The sequence below is a fragment of the Pelodiscus sinensis genome, chromosome 5 (assembly GCF_052426305.1).
Source record: "Pelodiscus sinensis isolate ZL-2025 chromosome 5, ASM5242630v1, whole genome shotgun sequence".
Classification (NCBI taxonomy): domain Eukaryota; kingdom Metazoa; phylum Chordata; order Testudines; family Trionychidae; genus Pelodiscus; species Pelodiscus sinensis.
In genome coordinates this window covers 48,514,305-48,529,604 of record NC_143056.1, presented here as the reverse complement: position 1 = coordinate 48,529,604, position 15,300 = coordinate 48,514,305, and positions in this window count along the sequence as shown.

Below are 15,300 nucleotides of genomic sequence, written 5' to 3'. Positions count from 1 at the left end.
GTGCAGGGCTCTTAAATGGAAAATTCACAAAAACTGTGAAAAAACCAATCCTTTATGATTTAGTTTAGCCAAATAGCACTTCTTTTTGTTTGAAATCTTTTATTCTTCTTGCATAAGACACTTTGGCTGTGTCTAGACTGGCAAGTTTTTCCGCAGAAGCAGCTGCTTTTGCGGAAAAACTTGCCAGCTGTCTACACTGGCCGCTTGAATTTCCATAGGAACACTGACGATCTCTTGTAAGAAATCAGTGCTTCTTGCAGAAATACTATGCTGCTCCCGTTCGGGCAAAAGTCCTTTTGCGCAAAAGCTTTTGCACAAAAGGGCTAGTATAGACAGCTCAGATTTGTTTTGCGCAAAAGCGCGTCTAGATTGGCATAGACGCTTTTCCACTAAAACTGCTTTTGTGGAAAAGCGTCCGTGCCAATCTAGACACTCTTTTCCGCAATGCTTTTAACGGAAAACTTTTCCGTTAAAAGCATTTGCGGAAAATCATGCCAGTCTATCTAGTGCTTTTAGTGCTTGACTCTACACAGATCTGCATGTACAAGAGTAAGGTAAAAAGTGATGAAAATAAGGAATTTGGGAATCTTGATCCAAAATTAACGAGCCTTGCTGGAAGCCAAAGTTAGTTCTGCCTAATACCACAAGTGAGGCCAAAGCATGTATGTAACTAAACAACTAATTTCCATGATGGGGGATCATACCTAAGTCTCTGTTTCTTAGACACATTCCAGGAGGCTTGAGACTTAGTATCGTATGAATCAGTGTGCTAAATCTTACTTAACCTCACACATAAGACTCACATTTGTGCAAGAGTTCAGCAGCCTTGTGCTCCTTGCTGCAAAGACACACATATGTAATGTAGAGTAGATTCCACTAATAGACTTGCTATTTTCTGTCAGTATTTTCCAGTGAAACAAGTAGGGATATAATAATATAGTTGATTAATCAATAAGCATAAACTTATAGGTTAATGCCGTAGACTACATACATTTCTCCTCCCACCCACCTTGCCAGTAATTTTTTTAGCAGTCTGGCCAGAAGCCCTGGTCAGTCCCAGCTTGTGCTACGGTGGTCCTAGACCTACCGCCACTGCGGCTCTGCATTTCAAGTGTATTAGGAGCCAGGCAGGCAGGCAGCCTGGCTCAGCTCTGGCTCACACTGGCCCCACTCTGAGTGCTCCCTGCTATCCCTCGCTGCTGCGTCTCTATCAGAGGCAGCAGCGTGGGGCAACAGGCAGCCAGTCTGTGCGGGAAGCTGTTTTTTAAACTGGATCCCCTCGCAGACCAGCTCCCATCTGGCACCCCATGCTGCTGCTTCTGATAGGCAGCAGCACAGAGTGGGGGGGGGGGCAACCTGGAAGTGGGGCCAGAATGCACTGGCTACCAGTCCCACCCCCAGAGACTATAGAATAGTCAACTAACTGATAAAGAATTAATGAGATTAATCAACTATTCAATTAACTGATATTTAACCAATATTTAATAAACTTTTGGTACCTAATGTAAAACTTTAGAGCTGACAAGTCCACTCAGTCCTACTTCTTGTTCAGCCAAATTGCTCAGTCAACCAGGTTTGTTTACATTTGCAGGAGATAATGCTGCTTGCTTCTTATTTATAATTTCACCTGAAAGTGAGAATAGTTTTTTTCATGGCATTGTAACTGGTATTGCAAGATATTTATGTGCTAGATGCTCTAAAGAGTCTTGTGTTCTTTCAGATTTCAACCACCATTCCAGAGAACACGGTGAGGTGTTGCTCGTTTAAGACTTTTGAAAGCATGCTCCACATCTCATCCCTCTCAGATTTTGGAAGGCACTTCAGGTTCTAAAACCTTTGAGTAAGTACTAGATCTTTAGAAATCTCACACTGATGCCTTCTTTGTGTTTTGTTAGATCCACAATGAAAATGTTCTTAAACAACATGTGCTGGCTCATCATCTGAGACTGCTATAACATGAAATATATGGCAAATGCCATATATATGTGGGTAAAACAGAGCCCGACACATACAGTTCTCCCCCAAGGAGTTCAGTCACAAATTTAATTAACACATTTTTTAACTAATATCAAGGGGGGGAAAGCAATTTAATAATCTTACCTGCAGAGCTGAGGGCCGGCCTCCCCCAGTCAGTCCTTCATTAATGTAGTGTGTACTGCCTGGGCTGTGCCATTTGGTGGTAGTGGGATTAACGGGAGGCCTGGCGCCGGCACTTACCAGCAGCAATGGCAGAAGAAAGTGGAGCGACCTTGTATCAGCGTGCTCTGCCGGTTCCCAGCTGCATCACTCTGCTTCCCATCACCAATGAGTGCAGGTGCAGTTCCGGCTCTTCCCCCCAGACTCCCTTCCCAGAGCAACGTGGCAGGGAACAGTCAGAGTGGAGCAGGCTGGGTCTGGGTTGCTCCACTTCCTGCTGCTGTTGGTAAGTGTGGGGGAGGGCCTGACCCTTGCTGCCGGTGCCAGGCCCCCCACTAGTACCTTCGGTTGTCCTGGGCCCTATGGGATGGTTGCCCTGACGTGTCCTATGAATGGGAAGGCTCTGACAGGCTAGTACCAACAGCAACATCTTACAGGCCTACATTCACCTTTGCTCATTAGCATGGAAGCATGTCCTCCAAAATGACAGCCATGTCATGAAGGAGTGTATGAATGTTTAACATATCTGGCACGTAAATACCTGGCAATGCCAGCTACAAAAGTGCCACGGGAATGCCTGTTCTCACTTGCAGCAGATATTGTCAATATGTGAGCAGCATTATTTCCCATACAAGTAAACTAACTTGTTTTTCTTTGTGATTGGCTAAACAAGAAACAGGACTGAGTGGATGTGTAGGCTCTGAAGTCTTACATTGTTTTGCTTTTGAGTACAGTTACATAATCTAGATTTGTGAGTTGTACTTTCACATTAAAGATATTATATTACAGTGCTAGTTTGGGGTGAATTGAAAAATATTTCAATTTTACACTGCAAATATTTGTAATTAAAGTGGGCACTATACATACACTTTGTATTCTGTGTTGTAATAGAAATAAATATATTTGAAAATGTAGAAAATGTAACATTATAAATTTCAATTGGCATTATATCGTTTAACAGTGCAATAAACTGCAATTAATTATTTTTTTAATCAGTTAATTTTTTGAGTTAACTGTGATTGACAACCCTAATTCTAATGCATCTTTTTTTACATGGACCAACCAGAACAGCAGACAGGTATTCAAGGTATGGATTAGCAACAGACAGATATTTAAAGTATGGGTTTATAGAGTGCTGCTGTTATATTTTCTGTGTTATTGTCTAATCTTTTACAAATAGTTCTTATCATTTCTAGAGTTTTTTGAGTGCCATTGCACATAGAGCAGTTTTCAGACAGCCATCTAAAATGTATCCAAGATGTCTTATTCTGAGCAGTAACAGCTAATTTGGACCCCATCTTTTTGTATGTATAGTTGGGATTATATATTTCAATGTGCATTATATAGCATTTACCACCATTGAATTTCGTCTGTTATTTTGTTGCCCTGTATGCCATTTTGTGAAGTCTTTGTAACTCTTAATTAGGTCCAATGCTGAGAGCAATCTTGAGTAATTTAGTATTGTCTGGAAACTGTGCCACCTCTCTGTTTACTGCTTTTCTCAGATCATGTATGAATAGGTTGACTGGAATTGGTCCCAGTACAAATCCTTGGGGGACCCCACTGTCTGAGATTCTACTGGTGCTGAAAAAACTCTAGATAGATAGGACAGATCCTTAGAGGAGTCTTAATTTTGAATAACTGGTCTTTGGCCCTAGAATCCAAAAGCCCGAGTTGGAGCCACAGAGTCCTGTCTTGATGAGTGTTAACTCCAGAGACTTGCTCAATAAACCTTTCCCTACCCGCAAAACTTCCATTTGGTGGATAAAGCTACCAAGCAAAACCAAAGAAAGCTCCTGTTACAAACTTCACTTCCTTGTGGTACAGATAGACTGCGAATCCCATACTAATGAGCAAATGAGTGCACCCGGCAACCAAAAGACTGCATGCGTGATCTAGAAGTTATGGGTTGAAGTTATGGGAGAAGGCTAGATCCAGAGTATCTTCTATACAATGGTAAGATCAAGTGCATGTGCTAAATTTAGCACAACCTTTAGAGACCTCTGCCTTCAGTGTATTTTTAAGCAACGTCCTTTTTTATTAAATATAAGTGGATAGTAGAAATGTAAAATCCTGGTGAATCAGTTTGGCTGTGTCTAGACTGGCCAGTTTTTCCAGAAAATCAGCCGCTTTTCCGGAAAAACTTGCCAGCTGTCTACACTGGCCGCTTGAATTTCCGCAAAAGCAATGACGATCTCATGTAAGATTGTCAGTGCTTTTGCGGAAATACTATGCTGCTCCCATTCAGGCAAAAGTCTTTTTCCGAAAAGCTTTTGTGCAAAAGGGCCAGCAGAGATTTGTTTTCTGCAAAAAAACCCCAATTGCAAAAATGGCGATCGGGGCTTTTTTGTGGAAAAGCACATCTAGATTGGCCACGGACGCTTTTCCGCAAAAAGTGCTTTTGCGGAAAAGCGTCCTGCCAATCTAGACACGATTTTCCAAAAATGCTTTTAACGGAAAACTTTTCCGTTAAAAGCATTTCCGGAAAATCATGCCAGTCTAGACGTAGCCTTTATGTTTAACTGGTTGCGGGCGAGGGGGCTGCTTCAGCCAGGCAGGAGTGCTCCCAGCCTAAGGCTTCAACTCACCAGTTAACAATTCACATCCCTAGTGGAGAGCCGGACGAGGGTACAACTTACTCACAAATTGCTACTGAACCTGAAGCTTTCCCTTCTTATTCAGAGATGGTTCTCAAGGTTTTGGATAACTCTGAGACCTTATATACAGAAGGCAATGCAGACATATTTTTGTCCAAGTACCTTGAGGCACCTTTCCTTCCCTCTCACTTCTTGCACTGAGAACCAAGGCTGCACAGGCTAAGTCTGCTTGAGACACATTACCAGATATTTTGAGGAAAATTTTGTTTTTTTTTCATAAAGCATATTGCTGGCTTCAGAGAACTGTCTTCAAGCAAAACTAAATCTTCTTCTTCGAGTGGTTGCTCATGTCCATTCGAAGTAGGTGTGCGCACTGTGTGCACCACGTCTTCCAGAGCGTTTTCCCTAGCGGTACCCATAGCGCAGGCAGGGCGCATCCTGGAGTGGCGCCTCCATGGCGGGGCATAAGTACCCCTGCCGGCGCTGCCCCACCTCAGTTCCTTCTTACCGCCCGTGATGGTCAGACTGGAGCGTCTCTGTCTCTCTTACTGAGTTAGTTAATGGTTCCTGTTTCTTCTTCATTTCATTGTAAATAGTTCTTATAGTTAGGTAGTTAGTAGTTCTTTGTTTTTCTTCTCCCCCTTCGGGGGTGAGGAATGCCAGGGCCGCAATGCTTTAAGGCGTGCACTGTCTGCGGAAAGTTTATGCCCAGAGGCGACCCACACAACAGCTGTCTGAAGTGTCTGGGTGAGGGCCATCTCGCAGACGCCTGTAAGATCTGCAAGTCTTTCAAACCGCGCATGAAGAGGGAGAGGGTTTCCCGCCTAAAGCTTCTCCTCATGGAGACGGCTTTACAGCCGGTACCGATGGACCATCCTACGGTGCGCAGCGCGCTGGCATCCACACGTGATGTTCTGCGTCGGGCCCGGGCCTCGGTGTCGAGATCCCGGCACTGGTCTCACTCTCCGGCGTCCAAGAGGGTAAAGAAGTCTCAAGGAAGATCCCTCTCTAGAAAGACCAAGTCAGCCGGGTACAGCATCCGGCCATACCCGACCCCCATCGGTGCTGAGCTCTCTCCTGGCTCCTCGCTTGGCTGCACCGGTGCCGTACCCTCACAGCCATGTGGCACGCTCTGCGGCACCGTTGTCTTCCCAGGCATCTAGCTCTCTGGGACGGGCGCTCGTCTCCACACCGTCGCAAGCACCGGCACCGACTACGTGGACCTTGCCAGTGCCCCAGTCGATGGTTACACCAACGGCTCACTCGACACCGAGTTCAAGTTTTTCGGAGGCTTTTCCAACGCCTCTTCCGGTACCGGGCCTGGGTCTCCCAGTACCGCAGGCGCCAGCAGTAACTCTCCCGGCACCGGGCCTGGGTCCCCTGGTGCCGCAGGCGTCGACTACAGCTCTCTCGGCACCAGGCCTGGGTCTCCCGGTGCCGCAGGCGTCGACTACAGCTCTTTCGGCACCGGGCCTGGGTCCCCCGGTGCCGCAACCGTCGGTAACTCTCTCGGCACCGGGCCTGGGTCCCCCGGTGCTGCAACTGTCAATAACTCTCTCGGCACCGGGTCTGGGTCCCCCGGTGCCGCAACAGGTGTGCCCCCGCAATGTACATGCTGTCAAGCCCGAATCCATGGCCAGGTTTGCCCCACGCCCTTCGTCGGCACCGCCCTGGCCCGAGTCCGACTATTCATCCGATTCAGACGCAACGTCCCTCCTATCAGGGTCCTCAGGAGCGTCCTCGACCCGTAGATCCCGTTCCCGGCACTGGCGGGACCATTTGCAGGTGCAGCAGACCTGGCCCCCGCATCCGCAGTGGCCTTTCTGGATTCCCTGGGCTTACCACCAATGGAAGGGGCCCATGCCCCCTTCTCTGGTGTCGGATGCTTTGGGTCGCCGAACGCAGCCGTCGGCGTCACTGTCTCGGCCTCCTTCCTCCCCGCAGAGGCCACCGCAGTCCGATCTGGCTGCAGAGGGCCCGATACCAGAACCGTGCCCGCAGGCGGTGTCATATGTCCTCCTGGTACCGCAATTGGTTCCTGTTGTAGACCCAGCTCCGATACAGGAGTCGTCGTCGTCGTCTCCTGACGAGGCCCTTGCAGACCCGGCACCGAGTCTACCTACTATGGATGCCTGCACGCATCTGGAGCTGCTCCGCAGGCTGGCCTCCAATCTAGCTGTTCCGGTGGAACCTTTCGTAGAGGATACGGATCCTATGGTGGATATCCTGTCTGACGACGCGCCTGCCCGTTTGGCTTTGCCGCTGAATAAAACAGTGGCCAAAATTGCTAATGCCCTGTGGCAGACACCGGCGACTTTGACCCCTACCTTAAAGGGTGTCGAGAGGCGCTATTACGTTCCCCAGCTGGGACACGAACATCTATACTCCCAGCCCACCCCGGGATCCTTGGTCGTACAGGCTGTGGCCCAAAAGGAAAGGTTCCCCCAGCTGGGTCCGTCTCCAAAGGCGAGAGAACCCAAATGCCTGGACTTGATGGGCCGTAAGATCTATGCCACAGGTGCGGTGCAACTCCGCATCGCAAACCAACAGGCAATGTTGAGCCGTTACGCTTTCAACACTTGGCAGGCCGTGGAAAAATTCAAAGATAGACTGTCTGCCGAGGACCGTCAGGAGTTCGCGGCCATGACCTCAGAGGGGAAGGTTACTGCCCGGACGGCCCTCCAAGCTTCCCTGGATGCAGTCAACTCTGCAGCCCGCACCATGGCGTCAGGTGTTGTCATGTGCCGTGGTGCATGGCTGCAGGTTTCTGGAATTCCCCCTGACGTCCACAACACTATCCAGGACTTACCCTTTGATGGGAAAGCCTTGTTCTCGGAGCACACGGACTCTAGGCTCCATACGCTGAAGGACACAAGGTCTACCCTTAGGTCCTTGGGGATTCACACGCCTGCCCCTCAGCGTCGCCAGCTGCCCTAGAGGCAACAGGGAAGAGCGCAGCCCCAGACCCCCTGTGAGGATTACTGGAGGTGCCGCTCTCGGGCCTCCGGTGGAGGTTCCGGAGCAGCTGCGCCTCCTCAGAGCGCTAGGGGCCGCCGCCGTCGCCCTAGGGCAGACAACCAGCGGGGAGCGTCCCAGGACTCTTCCCGTCAGGCCAAGCACCAATTTTGATGCGCTGTTGAAGAGTTGTGCACCAGTCTCCCACCCTGGCCCCCCGTTTGGGGCCAGGCTATCCCACTTTTCCCATGCTTGGGCACAAATCACGACAGATGCCTGGGTCTTGAGAATAGTCAATGGTGGCTATACCATCCCCTTTTTGGGCCGGCCCCCTTCCAACCCCCATTCCCCGTCCCTTTTCAGGGACACCCCTCACGAACACACCCTGTGTCAGGAGGTGTCGACGCTCCTTGCAAAGTGAGCGGTAGAGGAGGTTTCCCCACATCTGCGGGGGCGGGGATTGTATTCCCGATATTTTATTGTCCCCAAACCAAAGGGAGGAGTCCGTCCCATCTTGGACCTCAGAGATCTAAACAAGACGGTCGTGAAACAAATTCAGAATGGTAACGTTAGCCTTTGTCATCCCAGTGCTACAGTTAGGAGACTGGTACGCAACTCTTGACCTCAAGGACGCATACTTTCACGTGGCAATAAGAACCAGCCACAGGAGGTTTCTCAGATTTACTGTTGCCCAGCACCATTTTCAGTTTACGGTGCTCCCTTTTGGCCTATCAACGGCACCCAAAGTGTTCACCAAGTGCATGGCAGTTGTCGCAGCGTTCCTCCGCAAGCAAGGGGTGCACGTGTTTCCGTACCTCGACGACTGGCTAATCCGGGGTCGCTGCTATGAGCAGGTGAAGGCTCATGTGTCATTCACGAGGGCCCTCTTGTCAAACTTGGGCTCATGCTGAACGAGGAAAAGTCATCCCTGACCCCCTCTCAGCATCTTGAATTCGTGGGTGCCCTCCTCGACGCCAGGGTAGCAAAAGCTTTCCTCCCCAGAAGCAGGTTCCTCTCCATAGTGGACCTGATTTCCGGGTTAACCCGGTCCCCGATCACGACTCCTCGGGTTTGTTCGAGGCTCCTGGGTCATATGGCGGCGTGTACATACACAGTGCGCCACGCCCGAATGAGGATGAGGCCTCTACAGGCCTGGTTGGCAAAGGTTTTCAATCAGTCCCAGGGTCTTTGGGACTCGATTCTCACAGTGCCCCCAGATGCCCTAGCCTCCCTTCAGTGGTGGACCCAGGAGGCAGTGGTGTGCAGCGGGGTGCCGTTCAACACCCCTCCCCCCTCGCTTACACTGGTCACAGATGCCTCCAACCTGGGCTGGGGGGCACACCTGGGAAGGCACAGGACTCAGGGTCTATGGTCCTCTATGGAGCAGACCCTTCATATAAACGTCCGGGAACTACGAGCGGTGAGGAGAGCCTGCGAAACCTTCCTGTCAAGACTCTCCCACCACTCGGTCCTGGTTCGTTTAGACAATACAGCGGCTGTTCTACCTCAACAAGCAGGGGGGAGCCCGATCACTTCCCCTCTGCCGAGAGGCCCTGCTCCTGTGGCACCTGTGTGTGGATCACAATATTACCCTGCAGGCGGAGTACCTGCCAGGGTGCAAGAATCTGCTGGCAGATACTCTGAGCAGATCCTTTGGAGCCAACGAGTGGTCACTCAAGGACTCGGTCCTTCACCAACTTTTCCACAGGTGGGGTTGTCCCCTTTTAGATCTGTTTGCCTCGGCACAAAATACCAAGTGTCAGAGCTACTGTTCCTTGCTGGGGCTGGGGAAACACTCCTGGGGGGATGCCATGACGGCCACGTGGCCGGAGGGCATCCTTTATGCCTTTCCCGCTAATTTCCAGGTTTCGGACCAGGGCAAGTATCTTTTGATCCACGATCATTCTCATAGCCCCCAGGTGGCCCAGGCAGTTCTGGTTCCCCATCCTGGTGGACATGCTCACCAAGGAGCCTATAATGCTCCCCCCCAATCCGAGACCTTCTGACTCAACCATGGGACGGGGGGACCATGGTTCACCCAAATCTCAGGTCTCTTCACCTAACAGCCTGGTTTATCCATGGCTGAACCAACTGGAAAGGGAATGTTCCCAGCAGGTTCAGATGGTACTCCTCAGTAGTAGGAAACCCTCTACCAGGCAGTCGTACGCTGCCAAGCGGCGGCACTTCTCGTCTTGGGTGTCCTGAAAGGGAGTGCGCCCATCCTGTGCCCCAGTCCCAACCATTTTGGACTATCTTTTCGACCTTCGGTCTAGTGGCCTTTCTATCTCTTCTATTAAAGTCCATATGGCATCTCTCTCCGCCTTCCATGTGGGTATGGCAGGAGTTTCTCTCTTCTCTGACCCAGTGGTTAAAAGATTCCTTACGGGTCTGGAAAAATTGTACCCTTCGGTTAGGGCCCCGCTCCCCACCTGGGACCTCAACCTGATGTTACGCAAATTTATGTCGCCCCCTTTTGAGCAGTTGGCTATGTGTTCCCTGAAGCACCTCTCCTGGAAGGTCGCTTTCCTTGTAGCCATTACATCGGCTCGTAGGGTTTCTGAACTAAGGGCGTTGACTATAGATCCGCCCTACCTACTGTTTTCAGATAATAATGTGAGGCTACGTCCTCACCCGGCTTTTCTTCCCAAGGTGGTGTCACCGTTCCACTTGTCTCCGGAAATTTACCTCCCGATTTTCTTCCCGAAACCCCATGCCTCCCCCAAGGAGCAGGTGCTCCATTCCCTGGATGCTAGGCGAGCGCTCGTGTTCTATATTGATAGGACCAAGCCCTTTCGCAGATCCCAACAGCTGTTCATTGCTTTTGGGGACAGGGTAAAGGGGTTACCTATTTCGATCCAGAGGTTGTCAAACTGGGTCGCAGACTGTATCAGGGAGTGTTATGTACTGGCCGGTAAGACTCTACCCCGGGTTATGGCGCACTCTACCAGGGCACAGGCGTCCTTGGTAGCGTTTGGGGCTCAGATACCAATTACTGAGATTTGCAGGGTGGCCACATGGTCGTCCCTCCATACTTTTACTGCGCACTATGCGCTAGCACAACAGGCCAGGGAGGACGCAGGGGTGGGCTCTGCAGTCCTCAACTCTGTGGTATAAATGTTTGGTTATCACTGTTCTTGGCACTTGTTTCTGTATTTACCTGGTTAAATAAATTTGTTGGGTTTATTCAACGCTTGCTTGACTCTTGTTGTCTGAATGCTCCGACCCCTCCTCTGTATGTGGGGTTGGCTTGGAAGTCACCTACTTCGAATGGACATGAGCAACCACTCGAAGAAGAAAAGAACGGTTACTTACCTGTAACTCTTGTTCTTCGAGATGTGTTGCTCATGTCCATTCGACTCCCGCCCTACCTCCCCTTCATCGGAATGTCCAGCAAGAAGGAACTGAGGTGGGGCAGCGCCAGCAGGGGTACTTATGCCCTGCCATGGAGGCGCCACTCCAGGGGGCGCCCTGCCGGCGCTATAGGTACCGCTAAGGAAAACGCGGTGCGCACACCTACTTCGAATGGACATGAGCAACACATCTCGAAGAACAACAGTTACAGGTAAGTAACCGTTCTTTTACTCTTACACTCCAATTTAAAATGATGTAAACAAATAATATCTAAAAATAAAATATTAGCTATTGGAATTTAAGATAAGCTCTCAAAAATCACATACCAAAAATTAATAGATGGGTCTGAGATCACTTCCACTGGTGGAATGAGAGGACTCAGAATGGTTAGAATATGAAACCTTTTGTAGCTGTTAGATCATTAACTTCATGATCAGTGTGAACATGTCCCTAATGGTTATATTGCTCTAGAATGGTTCAAGGACTGCAGAGCCCATCATGTGATTCTGATTGTCAGGACGTATAGAAGATTGTCCATGGAAAAATATAAAGCCTCCTCCTGCAATCAGTGGAGGAGTGGAACCACACAGAGTCTAATGAAAGTAGAAGTTGAGGCTCAATTTTGAAATGAGTTCAGCATCCCCAGTCACATTCTGATACTGCACTTGTACAATTAATAGGAACCCAGTCAAAATATAGTTGTCAGTTGTAGGTGGTTAAACTCTGCTGTAGCACCCCTATCATCAGAGCATCACTCTACAGGAGTTCTTGCCTGTATGCCTTCTATAAGCCATCTGCCTTCGTGCACAGTTCAGCCTTCTGACAGAGGCATGCTGTTCAGATCCCTTGAGGTTAAAAAAAAAAGTTTGAGACACTTTGGATATTTGTTTTATCAACTCTGTGTCTGGGTTCTGTCTGCATTCCTCTTTCCGGGGTGCTCTGATGTCTTCTCCCCCCGGCTTCAGTATTGAGCACTGGACCCTCAGACAGTGTCATCCTTAGCTGTTTCTTCTCCTACAGGCTGGTTCTAGCCCCTTCCCAAAAATCACCGTGTTCTCAAGTTCCTTCCATAGACTGAACTCTCCCAGCTTTTTAGAAGACTCACGTATCCATTACATTTTTATCACCTGATGCCTTTTAGTCCACTCAGTCTGGCTTAGAAACACCTAATCAATTACAGACAAGTGTAGTGAGACTAATGGGCTTTTTTAGTCCTTTGTAGTTGACAATGAGGTTTCACTGCATCACAGCCTCTTAAAATTTCTTCCCTCTCTCTCAAAATTAAAATAGAGAACATAAGGTATTCTGCATGGAAAAGCAAGAAAAATGTTAGTTTTTCAAAATTAAGCATAAATTAGTTTAATTACTCATCTGAGAATGGTGTATACGAAATGCAAATAAGATAATATATAAAAACTGAACTGTATAGAGAATGGTTTTAAATTAATATAATGCTAGCATATCTATACAATTCATGTGTTTGTGTATTACCTATCAAAATCAGTAATGCTCCATGTCATCAAAGCAAATCCAAAATATTACAAATCCAGTGGAAAATTACACTGCAAACAACAGATCATGACCCTTAGCTCCTGCATCATTCAAAGCAGACTGTACACACACTTATAATTATACATTGTACATTATATATTGTGAATACTAGGCTGCTGACATGGCATTATAGCAATAAAACTCAGCCAGTAGCATTAACGAACCATCCTTCTGTTCAGGTTTTTTGATAAAACGCACCCATGGAGAGAAGCTCGAGACAAGGAAAGAATAAATGGAAATTGATCCTGTCCAGGAAGCCGCTATTGCTTCAGCGAGTATGCTGCAATGTAACAGCCTTGTCTGAAATCTGGCCCAATAAAACATTTCTACCATGAAGAGCAAGTGATTCTAACAGCTGGAGACATAGTCTCAGTGTAACCATGAAGGCTGGAACCATTGAGTATTTGTGCTTGTTGGACACTCTCCCTTCTGATGAAGAATATGATGACTGTACCTATTACAGTGCTTAACAACATTACCATCTATGATGCTTTGTGCAAAGCTTCACTGAAATTCGTGATAGATATCCTCTCCTTCAGTCATCAAGCAATTTATATTTGAAGTCCAGAAAAATGATATTTTTGCTTTTTGGAGACAAAACCTCTGGTAAGATGTAGTTGAAGTGCAGAGTATGTTTAGGGTATAAATGAGCTGTTTTATAGTGTATTTCACTTTGGGGGATGTGTGGTTTATTTTAGCAATTTTGAGTTTTATGTAGTTATCCAAAAATCAGGGGGTTTCAGGACTCTCTTATATATACTGTAATGAGTAATCTCTGTAAAATTCCCTAGTGCTTTATCTTTAGTACTGTATCAGCTGCTAGGAGAGGTATCATAAGTAGCTCTAGGATTTCTCCATCCTACAGGGCAGCAGAGCTCAAAACACTGAAAGTGCAATCAGGGCAGCCATGGTGGGACATTGATGGAAGCCTGTTCTGTCAACAGAAGCAAACAGCAGTGTCTACACTGGCTCTTCGTCAACAATAAAGGCAGAGGAAAAGAAAAGTCTGTTAGGGGTGGAAGCTTTTTGTCATTGAAATTGAGTTTTTCCCAGCAAAATCACATTGCAGTATGTATGCTTTCACAGTTTTGTCACCAAAACTTGGTAGTGTAGACAAGACCTTTCACAACGTGTGTTCGGCTCAATACCAGTCCAAAGGAGCACAATGACATTGAAGTAGGATGCCTATTTAATATTTGTCTTTTAAATAAGCCGTTTCTCTGTGGTAGGATTGGAAAAATAATTATCTTTTGTGTAAGTCTCCTTCCATGGATAAACATTTGCGACGTTACTGTTTAGCTGTGATTGGGATGGACAGGCAAACACGACTCCCTTGGTCTTGGGGAATGCTTTCTCCTACTCTCAGTAGGGATGTTAAATTTTTAATTAATCGGTTAATTGAGCGGACGATGGAATTTCCTTCAACTATTCGATGAGTCAGTAAGGGGGGCACTCACTATCCCTCTGCCTCTCTCTCTTTGAAATGTACAGGAGCCTCCCTTAGTGCTCTGCCTTTGAAATGTACAAGAGCTGCAGCAGCTCCTCTACATTTCAAAAGGAAGGAGGCACAGCAGGAACCCACGCCAGAAGGGGACTAAAGCAGTCCCCGTGGGCACAGGTTCCCCTCTGTGCCTCTTCCTTTGAAATGACAAGAGCTGCAGGAGGCTCTTCTACATTCCAAAGGGAGAGGAGCAGTGGGACCAGTGCAAGCGGGAGTGTTTCAATCTCCGCTCGCGCCATTTCTCTGATGCTCCCTGCTTCCCTTGCCCCCATGGAGATGGTGCGGGGAGGGAAGGGGAAGGAGGGACCAGCTTTTAAGCCAGTTCCCCCCATTACCGGCTCGTGCTCCCCCTCCTTTCTGTCTCTCTCTGATAGAGGCAGCAAGGTGTGTGCGTGTGGGGGGGGGGAAGGGGGGAGAGAAGAAGCGACTAGTCGAGTTGCTACTTGACTACCCAATAAGAATTTGCTTATCAGCTAAGTCAACTAGTTGTTTACATTCCTAACCCTCAATCCCCATTTTTTGCTCTGCTGCTGAGGGGAATCATATCTCCACCCCATAGGTGGTCACTCCCTCCTGCCACCCTTCCCTAGAAGGCTACGTGTTGATCTAGGGGAAAGTAGGGTGCCATTAATGACATCCACAGTGGAACCAAGCACCATAAAAGCAGAAAAAAATAATTTGGAATGATTAATTGCTGTCTGAGCCTACAGCTATATGAAGAATTGCTAACTAAATTATAGAGACCACAACAGGGAGGGAAGGAGTGCAGCCTCCAAAGAACCATCCACACTGCTTTATCTGGAGCCACAAATGCATGTTTTCAGTGGGTGTAGATCAGGGGTGGGCAATAATTTTTGCCTGGGGGCCACTTCAAAAATTTTTGAAGTGGCCTCAGGCCACCCCAGAAGGGGAGGGGCTTAAATGGGAAAGGGTGGGGGAGCCCCTTTGCCCCCTCTTCCCACTAGGCACCCATGCCCTGGAAAAGAGTTGGAATGCTCCCCCATCCCCAGGCCAATCAGGGCCTGGGGGTGGGGGAGCGCGGGAAGCCTCCTCCCGCCCTGTGAGGAGCACATGGCACTTTGAAGTGCTGCGGACTACTTGCAGAGCCGGGGCAGAGCAAAGGAAGCTCCACCAAGCCCGGGGAGCATGCAAAGCCTCCTCCACCCCTCCCCTGCGAGTGTCGAGTGTGCGCGCTCCCTCGCCCCCAGG